Source organism: Triturus cristatus, chromosome 6 (genome assembly GCF_964204655.1).
Source record: "Triturus cristatus chromosome 6, aTriCri1.1, whole genome shotgun sequence".
NCBI lineage: Eukaryota > Metazoa > Chordata > Amphibia > Caudata > Salamandridae > Triturus > Triturus cristatus.
This window is the reverse complement of record NC_140589.1, coordinates 86,104,581-86,129,985: the sequence shown is the minus strand read 5'-3', so window position 1 is coordinate 86,129,985 and position 25,405 is coordinate 86,104,581.

Sequence of the window (25,405 nt, the reverse complement as noted above, 5' to 3'; positions counted from 1 at the left end):
TCTTTAGATTTGGTGATTATTTTAAAGCGACATCATTTACAGTTTTTGTAAGTTAAAGTTAAAAAATGTTCTTAGCTGTGTGCATTTCATGTATCTGTGATTTGTATTTTGAGAATGGCATGTTGTTTTTTTTTTAACAATCTTTGACATTGTGTTTTAATTGCCCGCTGTTAAGTGATGAGTACGATTGAAATCACTATTTTTAGTGAAATTTAATATATTCTGAGAACAGCAAAACAGGCAAAAAAATTACTTTGTGGAAATTATGCTGTGTTATAAAAAATTTATTATTACATGTTATAATTTTTTTTTCCTTTTCTTTCACAGATCCAAATTTTAAAATAAGCAATTTATATGAATTTATATTTGAATGAAACACAGAAAAAAATGTATACCATTTTTTATTCCTATTACTGTGAAGGTAAGTTTAACTAAGTCTCAATATGCAGAATGAAGAGGTCTGCAAGAAGCTACAAAGTTGAAACACGTTTCTAAAAATACTCTGTTTATGTAGTTTTGAAATCTGACCATAATCAGATATCATGTGACCTGCAAAAAAAGAGATTTGAGGGGTTGATAATATATCCCATTTTAGCTATTGAAGGACCGCAATCATTTCAACCATTCTTCTTTGAACATCTTTGCAGACAAATCTCTGTGCTTACCTTCTATCATTCGCAAGGAAATTTAAAAACGGAAATATGTCACTTTTTGTAACATAGTTATTGTGCAAGATACTCTTTCATATTTACAAAGAGAGGAAAAGGCACTCTGTGCACTTTTTATACTCCTTGTAAATATAACCTCATCATGCACACCACTTTGTGTTGAAAGGGTGTTCTATAAGTGTTGTTGTGCATGATTGCACTTAATACTCATAGAACAAGACACATGTCTAGATTTATCAGAAATCATAAATCTCGATATGTGTGTGAATGCTGCACCATTCTAAAATTGGTGTAGGAAAGCACAACAAGAAGAATTGTTTTAATTACTCCACATTTTTATATCTTCAATGCATGCTGAAATGTGCAGCATACATTGAAGGAGAAAAATGCATTTTCTCATTGTTTTTGTGCAGGAAGGTGTGTCTTCCTGTAGAAAATCAAACAGCACATGACACAGATATCCTTGCACTATGGTGCAAGGGTGCCTGTGTCACCACATGGCTGCAGTTTAAGCAGCCGTGCAGAGAGAAGCATAGATTTGCAACATATTTATATACATATGTTGCATCCCTGTGCTTCGGAAGTACTACAGCACACTGCAGTTAAAGAGGTTACTGTGTGATGCTGCAGCACTTCCTCAGACTTCTGCACTTATACATTCACCATACGCTACTAATGCATTCATTCAGTCAATTACGTACTACACATACATTCATCTAAAGTAACACTAACAAAGAAATGTAGCTCTTTTTTTAAACCAGGAAAGTTAGTTCTTAAAAGAACTTTTATTTTTCTTCTTTCTTCTGTTATAATTTTTGTTGGGTTTTCTGAACAATTTTTAATTTTTTTGGGTTTTTCTGCAAAAAAAAAAGAAAAACCAAAACAGGAGAAACCAAACAATGAACTTCAGGGAACAATAAAAAAACTAAAAAAAAAATAGCAAATGTGACTTTCTTGCCGGCGGTAGATCAGATCGATCGACTGCTCACCAAAGCACAAAGTCTTATTGCACTTAGTGCAGAGCACTTTTAAAAATTGAAATTGAGGACGGATGTCCAAGGTTTGGGCTGATGGATGCACTCTTGATGTGCTCGGCTGCGATGAGGTGGATGGCGCAGGAGCAGGAGTGTTTCTCATCCATCGGCACTCTTCTTGTGCAAGATTGTTCGGATGAAGGGTCCTCATGTGCTTCATCATACTTGCCGTGCCGCAAGAGTATTTCTTGTTAGGATCCCCTCGCGACAGGACTCTTTTGCAAATCTTGCACGTGACCAAGGTGGCATTGGTCTTATTCTGCCCCTCGGGAAAAGTAAAAAATTTCCACACCACTGAATAAAAACGTTTTTTGGGTGGTGCCTCCCGCAAAAATTCATCCTCAGAAGTATGAGGTGATGCAGGTGATGCCTGCTGCCCTGAAGCCATTTTTGGTTGAAAAAAGTTAGAGCTAAGTGTAAACTTAGTCTAAAAAATCTTCTTCTCTCCAAAGAGATGGTGCTCTAAAGAAGGTCAAAGAAGAATGATTGAAATGGGTGGGGTCTTTCAATAGTTAGAAGAGGAAGTGTAATGAACCAATCAAATCTCTTTTTTTGCAGGTCACATGGGAACCACGCATCCTGCGCGTACGCAGCACGCACCCAGCACGCATCCGCGAAATTGAATAAAAAAAAATTATAGGATTAGATGTAAAAATATTTTAGTTTTAAGACTAGTTTAGAGTTTGTCTTCAATTAATATTCACATGAAATACATACATATGTTTTTTTAAATGATAAATACTTCGCGGGATCCGCGCACCCACCGCGTCATAGATGCAGATGACGCATCGCGGAAGCGCGTAAACGTCGCGTTAAGTACATCGAACGTCTCGCGTATAGGCTGGGTGTCGCGTACCGGTCACATTGCGATCGCGCACTAAACACGTACCCAACGCATACCATGCGCGGATGCTATCGCGTAGGGATCGAGAACGGTGCGCATAGGGTGCGCGGATCCAAAAACATTGAAAAAAATATATAAAATACAGTTTTGAACCTATAGTTAAAAAAATATTTTGACAAACATAAAAAAATATGTTTGAAAAACCCATTAAGTTCAAATAATACTTTTTTATTTTTAAAAGAATTAATTGAAAAAATAAGTTTAAAAAATGGTGATAAAAAACTATTTAAAAAGAAGATAATTAATTAAATTGACACACTGAATTTGAAAAATATAGAAATCCAATCAAAATCATTAAACATGATATGTTCAGAGATAAGTTATAGATAGGAATTAGCATTTAAAAAACCTTTGAAATTCACTGAAAAAACCATAGGTTTCATGCACGTTATAGTTAGGAATTGGCATTTAAATAACCTTTGAAATTCACTGAAAAAACCAAAGGTTTCAGGGGCATTATAGTTAGGAATTGGCATTTAAAAAACCTTAGAAATTCACTAAAAAAACCATAGGTTTCAGGGGCGTTATAGTTAGCTGGACATTTCCCTCGTACAAACCCTAGAAATTCCCCTGTTATAGTTAGTTCAGCTAACTATAACTCACGCCCCCGCAATGCACTGCTGATGACGTCACATATTACATCACTCATGACATGGTTAGTGACATCACTGATGACATCACTGATGACGTCATCCATGTGATAAATTAGTGCATCTTCTCACACCCTAATATAACCTTTGATACACCGGCTCAAAATTTTAGACGGCCATTTTGAAAACCATAGATACTCCAATACCAATAACTACATACCCACTCATTGACTCTTAGGACTACATACACCTCCACTCACTCACCTGTTCAGTCACTCATACTTACAGTCACTCCGTACAAGACTATCATATGCATTTATACACCTATATAGACACTCACACACCGCCAATCATCCATTGAGGTACTGACACACCTAGTCAGTTGTGCAAATAATTAAACAGTCCAATTTACTCACCTATACAGTTAAACACACTCAAGTTCACTTACTCATAAAAATACTAACAAATACTGACACTCTTATACAATTACTAATACAAGCACACACTCATCCATACAGGCACTCCCTCAATCACACACTCTCACATATAGATAGTTCTATACTCTTACACACATATACACTGCGTTTCACATATGTAGTTACTGACACATGTACAACTGAGATATACATTCAATCACTAACACACTCATACATACACTCACCCAACCATACAGTCCATCACAGTTGCACTCTTAAAACCATGCACCATAGAATCACCCACTCACACATCTATGCACAGAGTCACACTCACCCTACCCACACAAACACTCAGGCACCCGTACAGATACTCAGACAACCAATCAATAACCCATATAGACACTCATATAGCTATTCACAAAACCATGCAGCCACTTATACACCAACACACAGATACATACAGACATTCACACAGTTTAGTCACTAGTCTGCAGTAAGATACATTTAATGACTCACTTATAGAGTCAGTTACGCACCTAGAAAATCACCCATTCACACACTTATACACCCACTCATTCTTCCATAGGCCTTTCACTATAAATATATAAAACATATTTAAACTTTTAAGAAAAACACACATTCACTGGATGATGTCATCAGTGATGTCATTTGAGATGTCTTCAGTGATGTCATCAGTGATGTCACTGACCATGTCATGAGTGATGTAATATGTGACGTCATCACCAGTGCATTGCAGGGGCGCGAGTTATAGTTAGCTGAACTAACTATAACAGGGGAATTTCTAGGGTTTTGTATGAGGGAAATGTCCAGCTAACTATAACGCCCCTGAAACCTATGTTTTTTTAGTGAATATATATATATATATATTCACTGAAAAAACCATAGGTTTCACACACGTTAAAGTTACGAGTTAGCATTTAAAAAACCTTGCAAATTCACTTAAAAAACCATAGGTTTCACACATGTTATAGTTAGCTGGACATTTCACTCGTAAAAAACCAATGAAATTCCCCCGTTATAGTTAGTGCAGGCAACTATAACTCACGCGACCGCAATCCTCTGCTGATGACGTCAGATATTACATCACTGTATTTAGACACTTATTTACCCATGTCTTTTTCCATTAATCTTTAGCTATACATATATTACAAATATTTATTTTTCATAAAGACACATATGTCATCAGTGATGTAATATCTGACGTCATCAGCAGAGGATTGCGGTCGCGTGAGTTATAGTTGCCTGCACTAACTATAACGGGGGAAATTCATTGGTTTTTTACAAGTGAAATGTCCAGCTAACTATAACATGTGTGAAACCTATGGTTTTTTAAGTGAATTTGCAAGGTTTTTTAAATGCTAATTCGTAACTTTAACGTGTGTGAAACCTATGGTTTTTTCAGTGAATTTGTACGGTTTTTTAAATGCTAAGTTATGTATTTATTAATTTTTTTTTCCAGGTTTTTCACCGTGCGCGCACCGAGCGCCCACGGTTCGCAGTGCGTGCCATGCGCGCGCGGTGCGCGCACCTCGCGATTTAAAAAAAATATATATTGTTTTCTCCCTTGGGGGTCCTTCTGTGACCCCCTGACCAAGGCTAGGGGGTCAGGAACTGTCCACTCTGCCCCCTTTTCACGTTCTCCACCTTTTTTTTTCACCCCATCAGACTGCGAGAGACAAAATGGTGGCCGACACTTCCTGGTTTCGACCGATTCGAATGTTTACCGACATCTATCAACCAATCAGAATTGCGCTCGCGCACGGCAGGGTGCGCGCACAGTGCGCGCACGGTGCGCGAGTATAGATATTGATATGCTTTTAAATGCTATTTTCTCAGGAAATACTGAACAGTTTTACACCAGACCTGCAAAAGGCACTTCCTTGACCTTATGGCTACCTTTCACGTAATTCTGTTCAGCCGTTCGGCTGTAGCTGCGACTAAAGGTCCTATGGGAAAATGCATGCGGAAAACGCGTTTTGGGACCCCCTTTTTTCTCAGCCCCCGCTTGACGAATCACCCCGAGACTTTCAGGGTAGGAGCTGAACGGAGCGCCCCATTAGTTTTGAAAATTTCGCGAGGATTTGTCAACCGGCGCCAAAGTTATTCAAAATAGAATTTTGAGATTTCCTATGGAAACTAGGTTGTAACTATAACTATCTACTGGCGACCGCCAGTAGATAATATATATATATATATATATATATATATATATATATATATATATATATATATATATATACAAAAAAGAAGCAGAGAACTCTGGGTAGTTCTCAAGTTTAGGTGGAAAGCAGCTCCTGTATAGAGCACTCTCAACACCAGCGACACTCTAGATCTGCTCACCTCAAAAGTCTGCTTTTCTATCAAAGTTTTTAAGCATAGGATTAGCACAGTGCCATCCACGCCGAGATAGAAAAGGACTAGGGGGCAGATTTACAAGAAAGTGACGCATCTGTACAGGTGCGTTACTTACCCTGCGCCACCCTTAGAAACCCTTGCGCCACCATAGATGCGCCATATTTACAATTCGGTGCACTATGGCGCAAGGATTGACAGATGTGTCAGAAATTCTGACGCATCTGTTGGTGGAAAAGTCACGCATTGCTGGAGTCGTGTCGCAAGCACGACGCAACTCCAGCAATGCGTGTTGAGGCCTATTCCCACAACACTGCGTCACTACTTACGCCTGCTTGAAGCAGGCGTAAGGTTTTGACGCAGTGGTCTCCTAAAAGTGGCGCAGTGAAATCTTGTAGATTTCACTGAGTCACTTTTACGAGGACTTCCTGCGTGGGAACGCCCACCCTGCATACATTATACCTGACGCAGGTATAATGTGACGCAGGGCTTTACAACGTGACGCATCTCCCTAGATGCGTCACGTTGTAAATAGGCCGCATTTTTTGTGCCGCTGTTGTGTCAAAACAGTAACGCAACTGCAGCACAAAAGTCACGCAAGGGGCTTGTAAATCTGCCTCAAAGTCTTTTGCCTTTTCCTACAGCAAAGTCTTTAAGCATAGGACTAACACAGTGCTGTCCTTGCCGAGCTGTAAAATGACAAAAGCCATTTACCACTCCAGGCACAATATTACTGCTTTGAATTGGTAAAATACCAACCAAGCTAACCTGAAATAAGATAAAGCAACCCCTGACACAGTGTTTCGCTCTAATTAGAGCTCTTCAGAGAGGTATAGCTTTGTCCAGACACAAGGGAGCACCCAGTATAAGTCAAAGAAATACCCTTTCAGGCATAGAGTGACGAATAAATTATGCAAAAAAGAAGCAGAGAACTCTGGGTAGTTCTCAAGTTTAGGTGGAAAGCAGCTCCTGTATAGAGCACTCTCAACACCAGCGACACTCTATGTCTGCTTTTCTATCAAAGTTTTTAAGCATAGGATTAGCACCGTGCCATCCACGCCGAGATAGAAAAGGACAAAGTCTTTTGCCATTTCTACAGCAAAGTCTTTAAGCATAGGACTAACACAGTGCTGTCCTTGCCGAGCTGTAAAATGGCAAAAGCCATTTACCACTCCAGGCACAATATTACAGCTTTGAATTGGTAAAATATCAACCAAGCTAACCAGAAATGAGTAAAAGCAACCCCTGACACAGTGTTTCGCTCTAATTAGAGCTCTTCAGAGAGGTATAGCTTTGTCCAGACACAAGGGAGCACCCAGTATAAATCAAAAAAATACCCTTTCAGGCATAGAGTGACGAATAAATTATGCAAAAAAGAAGCAGAGAACTCTGGGTAGTTCTCAAGTTTAGGTGGAAAGCAGCTCCTGTATAGAGCACTCTCAACACCAGCGACACTCTAGATCTGCTCACCTCAAATGTCTGCTTTTCTATCAAAGTTTTTAAGCATAGGATTAGCACAGTGCCATCCACGCCGAGATAGAAAAGAACAAAGTCTTCAAAGTCTTTAAGCATAGGACTAACACAGTGCTGTCCTTGCCGAGCTGTAAAATGACAAAAGTCATTTACCACTCCAGGCACTATATATATATATATATATATATATATATATATATATATATATATATTTGCAAGCACTCTTACGCTCCGCGATTCTGCCGCCAGCCACGGAAAAAGAGCACGGACCACAGTTCTTGAAGATCGAAGATTTTTAATGTCCTTAAGTTACATCCTGGTAGCAGCCATTACGCGTATATATATATATATATATATATATATATATATATATCTAAAGGCTGTTCAATTCTCCACATGTGGCCAACAGCCCACATGTTGCTATCCTCTGTGGACACCCGACCCACCTTGTGTTTTTTATATATTATTTTAAAACATTTTGCGGATACCACAGTACTATATCTGTTTCCACTGCACAAGCTTCACCTCCATGGTACCATATTAGCACACAAGCTCTCCCCAGTGAAGCTTGCATGGTATCACTGCCCCATGAGAGTAAGACTTGAGCGTCTGCTCCAATGGGACTACCTTAGTACTTCATGGGAGGGCTGCCCTGAGCCCGTGGGAGTACCACGGTGCCCACAGCAGAATATTTTTTTCTTTTTTGCCCGGGGGGGGGGGGGGGTCCCTCTGGGAACCAGCCATCTAGATTTACCCACCTTATTACCCCTCAAGCCCAAACCGAGCAAATTGCAAATCACAAAAAGCACACTTTCTGAGTACAGTTCTAACTTTTTACTAAATTTGGCAAATTCTGTGTAATTCAATTTATCTGTTTTTTTTACATTTGAGGACAAAATCCTATGGGAATCAACAGGGGAAAACACTGTGTTGGAACCCCACCCTTATTTCTTGGCCCCGCTTGAAAGATCGGCACAAAACTTTCCTGGAAGGACTGAGGCGGATGACCCTTTTTACGGATAGTTTCATGCAGATATGTCAACCTGCGGCAAAGTTATTAACAAGCAAAAGACGCTCTTTTTGTTTTTTTGTTGCGGATTTTATATAGCGCGAACTCGACCCGAAGGTATTGGAGCGCTTTACATGAGCACCGGTTACGTTACACAATCATGCACGGGGAGATTTAGGGGCATATTTACAAGGCAGCGATAAAAAATTATCGCCGGTTTCGGCCGAAAAGCGGCGATAATTTTATCGCCTAATTAGCAAGGCTACTCTAATGCGTGAAACCTTGCTTTAGCGTGGGGATTCCTAACACCCAGCCTTGCATCTCTAATGAGATGCAAAGTGGGCGTTCCTGACCTAACATGACAGGAGAAATGTCGCTAAGCGACATTTCTCATATCATCAAGCCCCACGCTATGAAGCATAGCGGCAGGAAATGTAGCGATAACCCCTGTTATCGCTACTTTCCTTACGCCTGCTTCAGGACTGACTTAGCCATGATATCCTATGGAAGGTGGATATCATGGCTAAGTTTGTGAGTACCTATCAGCAAGCTAACGCCACACTACGTGAGATTATCGCTGGGTTTCCAGCGATAATCTCACGTTAGGCAGTTAGCGTGAGGATTTTTATCGCTGATAAGATAAGCGTTGCTAATAGCACGCTATCTCAGCGATAAAAATCCACGTTACCCGGCGATAATTATCCTCACGCTAAGAGCGCTGAGCGATAATTATCGCCAGGTGTTGCTGATATGCCCCTAAGTGATTTGCCCAGAATCACAGGATGTGGATGCGGCCCGAGGCTCGAACCCTGTTTTCCAGCACCAAAGTCGGCAGTCTAGCCGACGGACCACATCCTCTCCCCTATGGAAACTATGACTACACAGTGATGGCAGCCACTGTGTAATAAATGTATATGTATATGTGTGTGTGTATATATATCTGTTGGAAACGCCCACTCCCACTCCGCAGGGTGGTGGTGGACTCCCCGAACACACTGTGGTAGCTTGGCTCGAGTGGTCAGGAAACAGGCGCAGTGCTAAGCATACAATATACCCATACAATAACCATGCGTGCATCCGTTCCAAAAACGACTCTACACCGTAAAAATTATGAAAATATTCTTTCTTTATCTTTTTCTCTTAGTTGCTGATTGGAAAAATAAATAGGTCAATCACAATATACAAGTTTCAATTAGTGCAGGTCAAATAAATATTGGCTGTTTGATGAAATAAATAGGGGTGATCATAAATAACAGGGCATAAATACAAGTGCAATATATACAGACAATTAAATACTTTGAGGCAATAAATACTGTACCAATAAATATTGTACACCAACAAGTCCTGTGGACCTATAAATATAGTGCAGCAATAAATAGGTAAAAACTCAATAAATACAGTATCCCCAATAAATAATTAAAAGTATACAGCAACCCTCATATAATCAGATGACACTTCAATTCTTAAGGGCTGATATGGCCCAGGCACAGCTTGTAGGGTTGTGGAAGGCTTGAGGGGGGCTACTCCCTGGCTGGGACAAGGCTGAGGCCTAATCTAAGGTAGATCAAAGGGGGGAATACCAGTGCCCTGGCTTTCTCTCTCCACACAACCTCTCTAGGTTAGTCCCAGTTCACCCCAGGCACAGTCAGGTGGGTTTCAGCACCTCCCTAGCCCCTTAGAGCAGTCTCTCAGGTCTCCACAGGGCCTTAGGCGCCCTCTACTCCACTTACTGCCCTTTTTCTGATGTTCCGACGCCGCTGGAGTCGTGTCGACGCCGTGAGGCGGTTCCGGTTCGGTCTCGGCGGCCTCGGCACAATGTCAGTTCTTTGACGACGCCGGCAGGCGGTTCCGGTCCGATGTCGGTGGCCTCGGTTCGATCTCGACCTCCGATTCGACGGCGTCGGGCAGTCTCTTCACGATGTCGACTTCGGGCGGCTCCGGTCCGATGGCGCTCTCGGCTCCGATGACGTCGGCCGGCCTGGCCTCGATGTCGACTTCCGGCGACTCCGGGGTGCGATCCTCACCCCCGACCTCCGGTGCTCCTCCTCACAGGCTCCGGGCGACTCCGGAGTGCGATCCTCACTCCCGACCTCCGGTGCTCCTCTACCTCGGTCTCCGACGACTCCGGAGGGCGGACTTCACTCCTCCGATGACGCCGCTCGCTCGACCTCGGTTCACTTCCTTCTCGACCTCTGGTATTCCTCACGACCTCCGTCGGCGCCCTCTCACGACCTCAGGCGGCTCCGGGTACGACGTCTGCTACTTCAGTCAGCGCCGTTTCTCCAGGGAAACCAGTTCTCAGGTCAGAATCTTGCTGTTTTCTTGGTTCTAAGGCCTGTTCCTGCTGTCCAGGTCCTTAGGATAAGTTTCTTCTGTCTTCTTCCCACACAGGGCTATAGGCTGGGATCCATCAGTAGGGACAAGTATCAAGGGTGGGTTTATGGACCCCACTCCAGGCACAAGTTTCCACCCCTGCTGCTTCACTCCTTCCTCCTTCACTGTTGTGCTCCTCTCTCTTCACCAGTCAGGTGCCAACTGCCAGCTCCAACTGCCAACTGCCTCTCTTATCCTCCCAACATTCTAAACGGTCTCCAACTGTCACAGAGTTCTGGAATCTCCTGGAATGTTCTGGAAGGTGCTGGTAGGTTCCAGTGGATGCTGGTGATGTCACAGGTGGCCACCATTTTGTGCTCCAGGCCCTCAGACAGAAGTTTCAGGGGTAGCTAAAATGGCTCCCTGAATCTGTAGCAACACTACAAAAAAGTCTGGTGGTTCCCAAAAAGGAAAAATTCAAACAGGGTTTGAGGCAAAAGTGGGACAAAATAAATAATGATGAGGAGGGACCACCCAAAGGGCTGACAGGTCTAACACGCGTCCCCCCCAGCTGAAAGTGGGGAGAGCTACCCAACCCCTTGGGAGTTCTCATCACTAAGGCGGAAATACCTTGAGAGACCGTCTGCATTGGCGTGGTCCACTCCAGGCCGATGTTCCACCTGAAAGTCCATCCCCTGTAGGGAAATAGACCACCTCAACAACTTGGGATTCTCCCCCTTCATTTGCATCAGCCAACGAAGGGGTCGGTGGTCGGTCTGAACTAGGAAGTGCGAGCCAAACAGGTATGGCCGCAACTTCTTCAGAGCCCATACCACTGCAAAGGCTTCACGCTCTATTGCACTCCACTTCTGTTCCCTGGGAAGTAGTCTCCTGGATAGGAAGACCACGGGTTGATCCAGACCCTCTTCGTTGAGTTGCGATAACACTGCCCCAATGCCATGTTCTGATGCATCTGTCTGGACAATGAACTTCTTGGAAAAGTCTGGGGCCCTTAAGACCGGGGCCTCGCACATGGCTTTCTTCAATTTCTCAAAGGCTTGCTGACAAGCCTCCGTCCAGACTACCCGTCGAGGTTGTTTCTTGGACGTGAGCTCCGTGAGAGGGGCTACGATGGTACCGTACCCCTTCACGAAGCGGCGATAGTATCCCGTGAGGCCCAAAAATGCTCGGACCTCAGTCTGTGTCTTGGGGGGTTCCCAGGCCATGATGGCCTCGATCTTCGCCTGGAGGGGTTGCACCGTTCCCCTACCCACCAAGTGTCCAAGGTACACTACCGACCCCTGCCCGATCTGGCACTTGCTGGCCTTGATCGTCAATCCAGCTTGTCTCAGGGCCTGGAGAACAGCTTGCAGGTGACGCAAGTGATCCTCCCAGCTGTTACTGAAGACGGCTATGTCATCCAGATAAGCAGCAGAGAAACTCTCCATTCCGGTGAGGATCTGGTTTACCAGGCGCTGAAACGTGGCAGGTGCGTTCTTGAGCCCAAAGGGCATCACACAGAACTGGTAGTGGCCATTGGGCGTGGAGAAGGCTGACCTTTCCCTTGCTCCATCAGTCAAAGAGATCTGCCAGTACCCAGAGGTAAGGTCAAAGGTACTTAGATATTGGGCAGCTCCCAGCCGGTCAATTAATTCATCCGCCCTAGGGATCGGATGTGCATCAGTCTTTGTCACTGAATTCAGTCCCCGGTAGTCCACACAGAACCTCAGTTCTGGTTGGGCACCCGGTGGTGCAGCTTTCGGTACTAACACCACCGGACTGGACCAGGGGCTGCTAGAAGGTTCAATCACTCCTAGCTCCAGCATCTTAGTGACTTCACTATGAATGCTGGCCTTCACCTTGTCTGACATCCGGTAGATCTTGGACTTCACAGGTGGGCTGTCTCCTGTGTCCACGTCATGGACGCACAGGTGAGTCCTACCCGGGACAAGGGAGAACAACGCAGAGTACTGCCCCAGGGCCTGGCGACAGTCCTCCTGCTGTTCAGGAGTTAGAGATGGGGAGAGAATCACTCCCTCCACCGACCCATCCTTTTCCTGAGACGCAAACAGATCAGGGAGAGGCTCGCTTTCCACGTCCTCTCCTCCGTCAGTCACCATCATCAAGATGACTTCGGGCCTCTCGTGGTGGGGTTTGAGGCGGTTGGCATGCAGCACCCGCAGGGGCTGACGAGGGGTCTTCAGGTCCACCAAGTAGGTAGCCTTACCCTTCTTCTCCAACACCTCAAAGGGTCCTGACCAGCGATCCTGGAGGGCACTAAGCTCTCCTGGTTCGATCACCCACACCTTCTGGCCAGGCTCCAACTCCACCGGGTGAGCGTTGTGGTCATACCACGCCTTCATTACTGCTTGGCTGGCTTCCAAGTTGTCAGAAGCTTGCTTCCACAACTTAGCCATTTGGCTCCGGAAGGCCAGCATGTAGCTCACCACATCCTGGGGGAGCTTTCTGGGAGTTCTTTCCCATCCGTCTCTCACCAGGTTAAGAGGTCCACGTACAGGGTGCCCATACAGAAGCTCGAAGGGGCTGAAGCCCACTCCCTTCTGTGGCACTTCCCTGTAGGAAAAAAGTAAACAGGGTAGGAGGACGTCCCATTTCCTCCGCAGGCTTTCAGGCAGACTTCTGATCATGCCTTTTAAGGTTTTGTTAAACCTTTCCACTAGACCATTGGTCTGGGGGTGGTAAGGAGTTGTGAACCGATAGGTCACTCCACACTCCTTCCACATTGCCCGCATATATGCTGACATGAAGTTGGTCCCCCTGTCGGACACAACTTCCTTGGGAAAACCCACTCGGGTAAAGATTCCCATCAGGGCCCTAGCCACAACAGGTGCTGTTATGGTCCTCAGAGGTATTGCCTCTGGGTACCGTGTGGCATGATCCACCAGAACCAGGATAAACCTGTGACCAGCTGTAGTTGGTGGATCTAATGGACCCACAATGTCGATGCCCACCCTTTCAAAGGGGGTGCTAACGACAGGGAGTGGTTCCAGGGGAGCTTTCAGCTTCACCCCTGTTTTCCCACTGGCTTGGCAAGACACACATGTCCGGCAGTAGGTATCGGACGACACTTTCATCTGAGGCCAATAAAAGTGGGGGACAAGACGGGCGAAGGTCTTGTCTTGCCCCAGGTGTCCTGCCAATGGTATCTCGTGAGCCAACTCTAAAAGGAAGGCTCGATAACGTTGAGGAACTACCAAGGCTCGTGACGATCCATGTAGGGGTGCCTTGGGTTCACTGTAGAGGAGGCCATCCTCCCAGTAAACACTGTAGTTCCCTTCAACGTTCCCTGCTGCCTGGGCTTCGGCCTGTCGCCTCAGCCCCTCAAGGGTAGGGCACTCCCTCTGGCCCTGGCAGAATTCCTCCCTGGACGGGCCTCCCTCCACGTGCCACTCGGCCGGGATGGGTAGGTCCTCCAGGTTGGTAACGTCCCCCTCCGCAGACTCCTGGTCCACCACCTCCGGTGGCCTATCCGTCCTACGGGGTGGAGACGCCGAGGCAGGCTCCTCCTGTCCTCGGTTCTTCCCTTGACTGGCAGCTGGCTGGGCCTTTGTTCCAGGCTCCAGCCGGAATGAACTCCCTCTTCGGGTAGTCTCGGACCTTGTGCTAACACAGGCCCAGTCAGGTGTACCCAGCATCTCGGTGTGAGTCCGGTATTCCACCTCCTTCCAAGCGTTGTGCTCCATGTCATTGCCCAGCAGACAATCGACTGGCACGGCAGGGCTTACGGCAACTCGAAGTGAACCTGCAACCCCCCCCCATTCAAAGGGAACCTCGGCCACTGGATAGTGACCTGTTCTGCCGTCAGCCATCGCGGCTGGGTGGAGTACATCGGGAATTACCTGCTCTGGAGACACCAGTTGGCTACGCACCATAGTCATACTGGCTCCTGTGTCTCTCAGAGCCTCCCCTCTTTGGCCGTTGATGGTGATCCACTGCCCATACTTTGCGGTATTTGCGGGCACCTGGATCTTAGGAACCATCTCCCGTTCTCCCAGGGACACTAAAGTGACACCCGCCCACTCCCTTCCCTTAGTTAAGGGCATCTCCTCCCCGAGCACTACACTAGCTACTCCGGGGGGCTTTCCTCCAGTGGGAGGGGGTGATCGTTTCTGACACTTCGGATCTCCTTTATAGTGTCCAACGCCACCGCACTCATAGCAATGGACAACCCTTGGCTGCTGACTCTGGCCAGGATTAGGGTTTCTGGGTGGGTTAGCCTTAGAGGTGAATCCTGTTCCCTTCCCTTGGAAGTTATTTTGGGGGCCTTTGGAGAACTCCTTTTTCTTTTCCCCTCCTTCTTTCTTCTGGGGGGCGCCCTGTCCGGCCTTTTGAGTATCCCCTCCAGTCCCCCTTGTGGACACCCGGGTACTAGCCCAAATGTCCGCCTCCTCAGCAAGCTTCCGGGGACTGGTCAGCTTGCTATCCACCAGGTGTTGCCGCAGTTCAGGGAAACATTTCTCGAGCAGGTGTTCCTTCAGTACTAGGTCAAACAACTCCTCGTAGTTCCTCACTTCACTGCCCTGAATCCAACCTTCCATTGCCTTCTTCGCATAGTCCAGGAAGTCCACCCAATTCTGCGTGCCCAGCTTGTGACTACCCCTGAACTTCTGTCTGTACTTTTCAGGTGTTAGTCCAAACTTTCTGATGAGCGCCAGTTTCATGGTGGGGTAGTGGGTCCGCTCATCCTCCTCGAGGGCCAATAAAGCATCCCTACCACCTGGAGGCATGTACTTGTACAATCCCCCTCCCCAGTACTTCTCCGGAACCCCATGGGCCCTCAGTGAGACCTCATAGGCCGCTAGCCACTTGGCGATATCGTCGCCCACTCCATAGCTAGCCACTATGTCCTTTGGCAGGTATGGTTTAGATTCCCTGGTGATCTCTTGGGTTTGGCTGCCACCATTAGGAACAGGTTGTGCCCCGATTCTCAAGATCTGAAGATCTATTTCTTTCAGTCGCAATTCATGGGCCATCCTCTGCTCCTCCTTCTCCTTTTCCAGCCTTGCTAAGTCCCATGTGAGCTGTCTTTTCTCCCTCCGGTCCGTTAGCTCCACTTCAGACAAGCCACCGCTAGAGGCACGGCTGCCCCCCCTAGAAAGTGTCCTGGGCCCTGCTGACAGGTTCCCCACCTCAGGTTGGTACATCTCAGCCCCCTCGGGGTCAGGCTCTCCATCCCTGTCTTCCTCCTCAGCCTTGCTTTCTCGGCGTGCCTCCCCCCAAGCCCTTAAGCTGGTTTGGAGTGCACCCTTCTTTGCTCCTGGGGGACAGTACACCCCCTCCCGCTGGCAAAACTCCCTGAGTTGGGCCACAGTGTACGTTTCTAGATTTTCTAGTACAAACTCCATCTTGCCCACTCAGGTTAGAGGACAGGTTTTGTGCAGTAACAATGCAGGGGGGTACCTTTACTAATACCTCCTCCCACCACCAGAGTAAATTTGGAAAAAACAAAAACCCACAATTAGGAAGGCCGCTTTGAGAAAACTCCCGGTGTAGGCCTATGGACTACCCACAGTTATTGTTGAGTATATGTAGGCACAGCTCTATCCCACCACTGAACACCAATTTATGTTGGAAACGCCCACTCCCACTCCGCAGGGTGGTGGTGGACTCCCCGAACACACTGTGGTAGCTTGGCTCGAGTGGTCAGGAAACAGGCGCAGTGCTAAGCATACAATATACCCATACAATAACCATGCGTGCATCCGTTCCAAAAACGACTCTACACCGTAAAAATTATGAAAATATTCTTTCTTTATCTTTTTCTCTTAGTTGCTGATTGGAAAAATAAATAGGTCAATCACAATATACAAGTTTCAATTAGTGCAGGTCAAATAAATATTGGCTGTTTGATGAAATAAATAGGGGTGATCATAAATAACAGGGCATAAATACAAGTGCAATATATACAGACAATTAAATACTTTGAGGCAATAAATACTGTACCAATAAATATTGTACACCAACAAGTCCTGTGGACCTATAAATATAGTGCAGCAATAAATAGGTAAAAACTCAATAAATACAGTATCCCCAATAAATAATTAAAAGTATACAGCAACCCTCATATAATCAGATGACACTTCAATTCTTAAGGGCTGATATGGCCCAGGCACAGCTTGTAGGGTTGTGGAAGGCTTGAGGGGGGCTACTCCCTGGCTGGGACAAGGCTGAGGCCTAATCTAAGGTAGATCAAAGGGGGGAATACCAGTGCCCTGGCTTTCTCTCTCCACACAACCTCTCTAGGTTAGTCCCAGTTCACCCCAGGCACAGTCAGGTGGGTTTCAGCACCTCCCTAGCCCCTTAGAGCAGTCTCTCAGGTCTCCACAGGGCCTTAGGCGCCCTCTACTCCACTTACTGCCCTTTTTCTGATGTTCCGACGCCGCTGGAGTCGTGTCGACGCCGTGAGGCGGTTCCGGTTCGGTCTCGGCGGCCTCGGCACAATGTCAGTTCTTTGACGACGCCGGCAGGCGGTTCCGGTCCGATGTCGGTGGCCTCGGTTCGATCTCGACCTCCGATTCGACGGCGTCGGGCAGTCTCTTCACGATGTCGACTTCGGGCGGCTCCGGTCCGATGGCGCTCTCGGCTCCGATGACGTCGGCCGGCCTGGCCTCGATGTCGACTTCCGGCGACTCCGGGGTGCGATCCTCACCCCCGACCTCCGGTGCTCCTCCTCACAGGCTCCGGGCGACTCCGGAGTGCGATCCTCACTCCCGACCTCCGGTGCTCCTCTACCTCGGTCTCCGACGACTCCGGAGGGCGGACTTCACTCCTCCGATGACGCCGCTCGCTCGACCTCGGTTCACTTCCTTCTCGACCTCTGGTATTCCTCACGACCTCCGTCGGCGCCCTCTCACGACCTCAGGCGGCTCCGGGTACGACGTCTGCTACTTCAGTCAGCGCCGTTTCTCCAGGGAAACCAGTTCTCAGGTCAGAATCTTGCTGTTTTCTTGGTTCTAAGGCCTGTTCCTGCTGTCCAGGTCCTTAGGATAAGTTTCTTCTGTCTTCTTCCCACACAGGGCTATAGGCTGGGATCCATCAGTAGGGACAAGTATCAAGGGTGGGTTTATGGACCCCACTCCAGGCACAAGTTTCCACCCCTGCTGCTTCACTCCTTCCTCCTTCACTGTTGTGCTCCTCTCTCTTCACCAGTCAGGTGCCAACTGCCAGCTCCAACTGCCAACTGCCTCTCTTATCCTCCCAACATTCTAAACGGTCTCCAACTGTCACAGAGTTCTGGAATCTCCTGGAATGTTCTGGAAGGTGCTGGTAGGTTCCAGTGGATGCTGGTGATGTCACAGGTGGCCACCATTTTGTGCTCCAGGCCCTCAGACAGAAGTTTCAGGGGTAGCTAAAATGGCTCCCTGAATCTGTAGCAACACTACAAAAAAGTCTGGTGGTTCCCAAAAAGGAAAAATTCAAACAGGGTTTGAGGCAAAAGTGGGACAAAATAAATAATGATGAGGAGGGACCACCCAAAGGGCTGACAGGTCTAACAATATCTATCTGTACAAATATATATATATATATGTATATATATATACACATCTATATGTATGTATATAGATATGTTCACATGTATGGATATACATACATATGACGCATGTGACACATTGGCGCCACAGTGTTTCTCAAGGATATGCTGGATCAGAGGGGGAAGTGAGCCTGTGCATCGCAGCCATTGGTTGCTGAGAAATAGTGGGCCTCCCTGTGCTTGTTTGGGAATGCAGCCATCACTGCGTGGTTTTGACATGTTATATGCAGAACTCTTGGCTTTTTACTATATTTTCAATTACATGACACCCTAGACCGCAAAAGGCCAACCACAGCGGAAACCAGCACACTTGCCAGTTCCCCTTTGTGCAAAAGAAAGTCTTTCACTATATCAGTGCACACACCTGGAAGCAGTAAATTTGTCAATGCCACCACCCTGCACTCAATAACCATGAAAGCTATAACAGGCAGCTGGCTGGGATGGAGCTGGAACACAAGTCCAGGATGACAAAAATGGACGGAGTGCTGGCCTCATCCTCACTCCAGTAGCTTTTGTTACAGTTTCCAGTCCTTTTTGCACTGGTCTTTAAACCAAGCATATATTCTGCTGCTTTTCTAAACCAAACATATATTCTGCTGCTCTTTAATCCAAGCATATCTTCTGCTCCTTAAATGTCCAGCAGCCTCAGCAATATACTTACGAGCCACAGCGAAAACACATCTTTCTAATGTTATTAATATTTTTTAATAATCTTGTATTATGCACTGGCGACCCCGAAAGGTATACTGCAGCTTGGTAGATATCCCCGCAAGGGGGCAAAGAAAGAAATAGCAAAATATAGCCTGATCAAGACAAAAATCATTGCTAAAGAGCCAGGTTTTTGGCAGCTTTCTACACTTCAAGCGGTTTGCTTCTTATCTCAGTTGGCAACTGGTTCTAGACCAAGCCATGCATATGGAAAAAGCTTGCATACATGCACACACCTTCACAAGGGTTTGGAATATTTAGGGGGAATGATGCATGGGATCTTAAAAGGGGGAGGGGAGGTATTTGCGATTTTTTTCCCATTCATCAATTGGGCCTCCCTGCTTGTGCTTGTTACAGGACGGACGGTCCCCCAACATAACGACATCCTGTGAAATACATGTTTTCTCTATCCGATAGAGACATCTAGCCGAAGACTCTTTACCTTTCAATTTCCTAGGCGTCAGACTGGATCCGAAAGATTTAAGCATAGGCCTACTGAATGCCGTAATGCTCTTTTAATGCATTTCTTTTTTTTTCCCTTACCTTGAGTTTCAACGAAAACCTCCAAAACAACATGAATACAAGTCCTTTCACCCTTTTTCCCTTTTTCTTACTTCTTGGCACTGTCTTTCAATTAGATGACACAAGAGAGTGTTTCTCACTTTCTTGCTCACTGGACACACTATGAATACCAGAGTTTTAGAAGCTTGTACCTATTTACTACTGTGCTTGCCATGTAATTCTGAAGTGCATTCTGCTTGTATGTCCCTTCTTTAGTTATAATGACATAGTGAAATGGATTTGCCAGCTTTGTAGTTCTCCATGTCTTAATTTACAAGCATTAGCTAGAGGTAATGCTCAGGGACACATTGGATTAGTTTAGTAATTTGCTGACTACCCCAACAAACTGTAGGAGTACAACATATTGGGGGCTGTTCACACAAGTAAATGTACATGTGAGTAAATCTACGCATGTATGTTTACTCTTACACTTTGTAGTAAATGTACTGCTTTTGGCTACTCACCAGTTACAAGTGTACATTTACAACAAAGTGTAGGCTTACATGTATCAACTTTCTGAAACCAGGAGGTGGAATCTAATTTACAAGTATATAGTTACTACTTGTAACTTTTCACATGTAGGCCTCTGCCTCCTGGCTGGAGATCTCCCTATGGTAAAGTATATGGGAAATGTTAAAAAGCTTAATGAACTGTAAAAAAAATAATACTTTATTATGTTAAATATTAATGAAAATAAATGTAATATATTTATTTGAAATGTAAAACAAAATAAAAAAATGCAACAGTACTATTACTATAGTTTAAAAGTAAAAAAAAAACTATTGAATTAATTTAAATGTAAATTATTTTTAAAGACTTATTTAAAAAAAATCCTAAAGTAAAACGTTTATATTTATTCATTATGTAGTAAAACATTATAGTTGTATATAGAATGAATTCAAATTAATTTAATTATTTTTGTTAAAAAAGTTATTTATAATTTAGAAAATATACTGAAATATTTTAATTTAAGTCATTCTTTTTAGTTATTTAATTCATTAAATGTAATTTTTTTAACAAGTGTAAATAAATTCACTCATTTTACCATTATTGTTATGGGATTCTACCTCAATTATTTTCTATGTAACCATTGGTTGGCCGTGCATGCAGGTGGGCTTACTTCTGGTCTTATCTGGAATACATTTACTACTCTTTTAGGTCCTTTCTGGCTATAGTAACTGTAGAAGTGCAGTTTGTGAAAAGCAATGGGCTTACTCTTTTGTGGGTAGATGCACGTCGCTCAAGGCCTTTGCATGTAGATTAGTGATTAGCATTTTGTAGTACTAGAGAAGTACTATTGTAGTACTGCAAAATGTACTACAGATTCAGTTTGTGAAAAGGTTACACTATTAATTTTAAAGCTAAAAATTAGGCTCCAAGTACATTTTCTCTTTAGCAACCTCTTACACAAAGGTGTCTGTTACGTATCAATCTGTTAAATGATATTAAGAGCTTAGGTCACTACCTTCCAATAGTTCTAGCTATCAAATAATAAAGGCTTTAAACTATCATATTTTTGCATACCAGTTTCACAAATGTGATGCTATAGGCCACCTTGCAAACACTATGCCCAATAAAACCATACTGCCTGGAAGCCAATATTATACTTTATAATCAAAGTAAAGTTACACTCTGTTTTAGACTCTATCCCTCTACTATAGTCAGAATATCCTCCTGTCTGGTATTTCCAATCTATGAACATTATGGCCCATGTTATTCCCTACTTGTATTTGAAATAAGCAATGCCTTTGTTCTAGAGGTGTCTTTCCCCATTGTTCTAATATTCTTAGATATTATACCCTATTCTTGGCAGTCTGGCGCGGCTTTCAATTACTACATCTGGGACCTCTGCCAACCTGGTGGGCTTTTGGGCCACCCATGGAGGTCTAAATGACACCCTTAGAGTTAATCAGTCCAAAACCAAAACTTTGGCATCAATAAGCCTCTTACGAGTCTATGGTCACATCACCCACTTCCTGATGGAACTCCATTGACACCCCTTGCTGGCCTGTACCAACTGCAAAACCGACTTCATCATCTACAAAACCGTGCCAATTTAGGAATCAAACGCACCATCTCCGGTGGCTTTCAGCACACTTTCAGCCAGGACATCATCAGACTAGAGGCAAAGAAGTACAAAAAGAAGAGAACAAATTAATAAGCCTTCTTCATCTGTGCACCCAGGATCTAGAGCAAGAGGACAGCCTCAACCCTGCTCCTATTTAGGAAAGAGCTGAAGATGCAACTCTTTAAAGAACACTAGAGAATACTACATCACGATGCAGTAACAATCCACTTTACTCAGAATCCAGCTATTCTAATCAATCATTGCCGGTATATTTGTGTTTTACCCTGTACAGACTTCTACTTCAGTTTGGCTACCTCCGCGCTATAGAAATGTTGCATACATGCATATCGCTAGACGATGTGAAACTTGAATTAATTCATGAGTGCTGCTACTTGATTGTTCTCCTGGATGAGGAGCAGTCCCAGACTCTGCTATTGAAGGCCAGGAGTTTGTTGGCTCAAATGATCAGAAGTTTAAGTAGAGCAGAAAGCAATTGTTTTCACTGGGTTCTGGCAGGTAGGCACGGATTCTTCAATGCAGCAAGCAGGTAGGTCTTATTTCCTCTTCAGTTCCAAGCATATACTATCTTTTGGAGTATATCTAAAATGGTGTTGCAAAGGGTAAATAGGTCGGGTGGCGATATCTAGCCAATCCTAATAACTTTCCTAGTCTTTCATCACCAAGGTTTTCGGCATAGTGATGCACCAAGAGTTCCATGCAACAAAAATCTAAAAAAGGTGGACCACTGTCTCAGCTCGGTAGACCTCTCCACTTCTTTCCAACTCCAGAACTGGCCCTCCAATTACAGCATCTTTAGCTTCAAAAATCATAACCTTCCGAGGACCAGCACTTGACCTAGGCCTCCTGCATGTCTTGGCTCCACTGAGTCTCCTGGCTGAGAATAAGGCACAGACGTTCCACGTGGCCAGCCCTACGTAATGTATTTTTCCCAATCTGGGCAGTGTGCGGCCTGATCCTTAAAGTGTCAAGAGTTAGTGAGGGTGTTTCTGGATAGACACAATTATGTCCGCTGAGCACACGCACAATATAAGTTGTATCACAGGACTTCTATTAGGGCATGTGGTACCTGGAATCTAATAACCCTAGGCAGACAACTATGCTACGCTTGCGTAGTTTGTGCTACTTCACGCTATGGGAATTGCACGTAGCGCAGTACAAAAACGCGTAGCGTAGTTGGCATTTTTTGCTCGCTCGCGGACCTCAACTTCAAGTTGCCGATCGCGAGCCTCCTGGTGAGATTCTCAACGCAGGGAGGTCAGGTTTCTCATTGCGAGTGGTCGCGTATGCTCGCTACCGCTCGCGATGAGAAACTACCAGTCCGCAATGCGAAAGCTGCCGCTCGAGTAAAAATCAACTCGAGGGGCAGAAAACGACAGCTCGCACTGTGCAAGATGCCATTTTCAATGATTGCACAGTGCGGACAAGCATCCAGCACTGTGCAATCATCGCGAAAAGCGCACTACACAGTTTGCGTAGTGCTACGCGTATCTCCCGTAGTGCGAAGTGCACTTTGCATAGCTACGCGTAGCGCTACTACGCGAACTACACCCAGGGTTAGAATCTAACTTCACACTATAGAGCCGATTACAATGTCGGTCGTAAAGCCTCGGTCCCAAGGTCGGAGGCTTTACGACCAACATCGTTGGTTTTAATTCCGACCGGCTGATTACGATACAGCCGGTCAGTCATTCCAGCTGGCTAGTCTGAATCGGTACATAATCCATATGGACATCGGTTTACGCCGCCGGGACTACAATGCACGGTTTCCAGCAGGCTTTCCATGCCAACCTTTCTGACATGGAAACCCTGATGACCGGATGTTGGTCGGTCCCGTTTCCGCCAAGGTGTCGGTCAGAGGAAACTCCGACTGACATCGTAATAGGCCCAAATGTCTTTTAAGCCTTGATTTGGTATGCTAAGCACATTTATTTTGATAGCATTTTCCAAACTAAATATTACAATTGAAAATGAACATTATATTGTGTATAGCAAAATGTATGCATTATAGCAGAGGCTGTCAAGAAATCAAGCACTCTAGACCCATGTCATCTTTTATGGGCAGAATACACAGATCTGTCCTTCTCTCCTGCTTCCTAATAATGTACTCTCTCTAGCTGCAAAGGATTCCTGCACACAGCTGTTTTACCACAGTGACATCTGTGCCTGTTTGGAAATAAAAACTAATTTCTCCATAATGAGCTTGTGTGGTTGGGCCTGTTCAGTAGACTCTGTGCAATACATGGATGACAACAATGGGGGAACTCAAACAAAAAGATGGATTTAATTTTCTTTACAGTGGGGTTTTAATCGATGATGCCTGAAACAGATCCAACAGCCCCAGAATGGCTCATAAGGAGCCCTTGGTGAGGGTAGAGTGAGATGAAGAAAAAGCGTAATTTTTAGCAGATGTGCCACGAAAAGCTAACACAGGATACACAGCTCTGGATCTGTGCAATGGTACCCACTAACATGGGGTTTCTTCCTGAATTGCAGACAATGTCCCCCATAGAAGTAACTTTTTAATCCTTCACAAAAATGTAGTGGTTGGTGATTTGGTCTAATGACAGTCAGAAAATGTCACACTCCCTTTGTCCTTCCATAGTGACCAGTGCCTGCCTTGAGTGAGGACTACTAGGATATTCACCGTTGAGAGGGAAACTGTGCCCCTCATCAGTTTGCTGTGAGCCAGCCACCATTGGAGGAGCATCTCCCCAATGACAAAGGCCTTGTGCCATGGCCTACTGAGAATCACGACCTAGCAGTGAACATTTCTTTGGGCAGAGTTTCAAAAGCCATTATCTCTGGATTTGAAATCCTTTAACAGGTTTGGAAAGCCATGAACCAATTCTAGTGCAATGTCGTTCCGTAACTCATGTCAATGGGATGACAATTAGTCAATGGGAATCTGAAAACCCCATGAATGGGATACCCATGTCTGAATTCATAGTGTCTCTCCAAAGTATACTCTTATGGGCTTTAACTTTGCCTCCCTGTGCCTACTGCTAACAAATACTACTTACAATGTTTATGGAAGCTAGTCTCTGAACCCTCTGGGCCAATGGGGTACTCAGACAGTTTTCAAACCTGGGGCCTAAGACCTAGATCTATTCTGGTGATTGATGTACCAGGTAGAACGGGTTCGGTAGCTAACTACCTCCGAAGACAGCAGGGTGAGAGAAATTGTTTAATAGAGAAACCTCATCGGCAGAGGTGGATGGGAAATGGGTCATTTTGTGGTCAATGAATGTACATCATTTGGTAGGACTGAAGTCTGATGGCTTTGGTCTGATGTGAAGATGAAGACCTAGCCAGAAGACTTTGTTGATTCTGCTCCTGTATGAAGCTGAACCATCAGGCTGCGAAAGGTAAGGGCACTAAGGGTCTCATCAGCGCTTCCTTTTGTAAACTGTCTACTTGAGGGTCTACCTCACCCAACATGGCCTTCTGCAGCCTTGAACAGGTTTCACTAGGAGCCAAATTTCTTTAAAGTAGTCGAGCTAGGCAGATGCAAAACTGGGAGAACTGACCAAGAAAAACCACTAAAGTTATCCAGTAGCCCCTTATCCATCCGCAGCCACGGGAGGCATCTTTCAGCACTTTGGAGCTTTTCATCTTTCTTAGTTTTGCTTTGCAGAAACTCCAGATAAACCCAACTGAGGTTGTGGAATTCTACATGACCAGGGCCTACAGCCAGGCACGCTGCAAGTATTTCAAG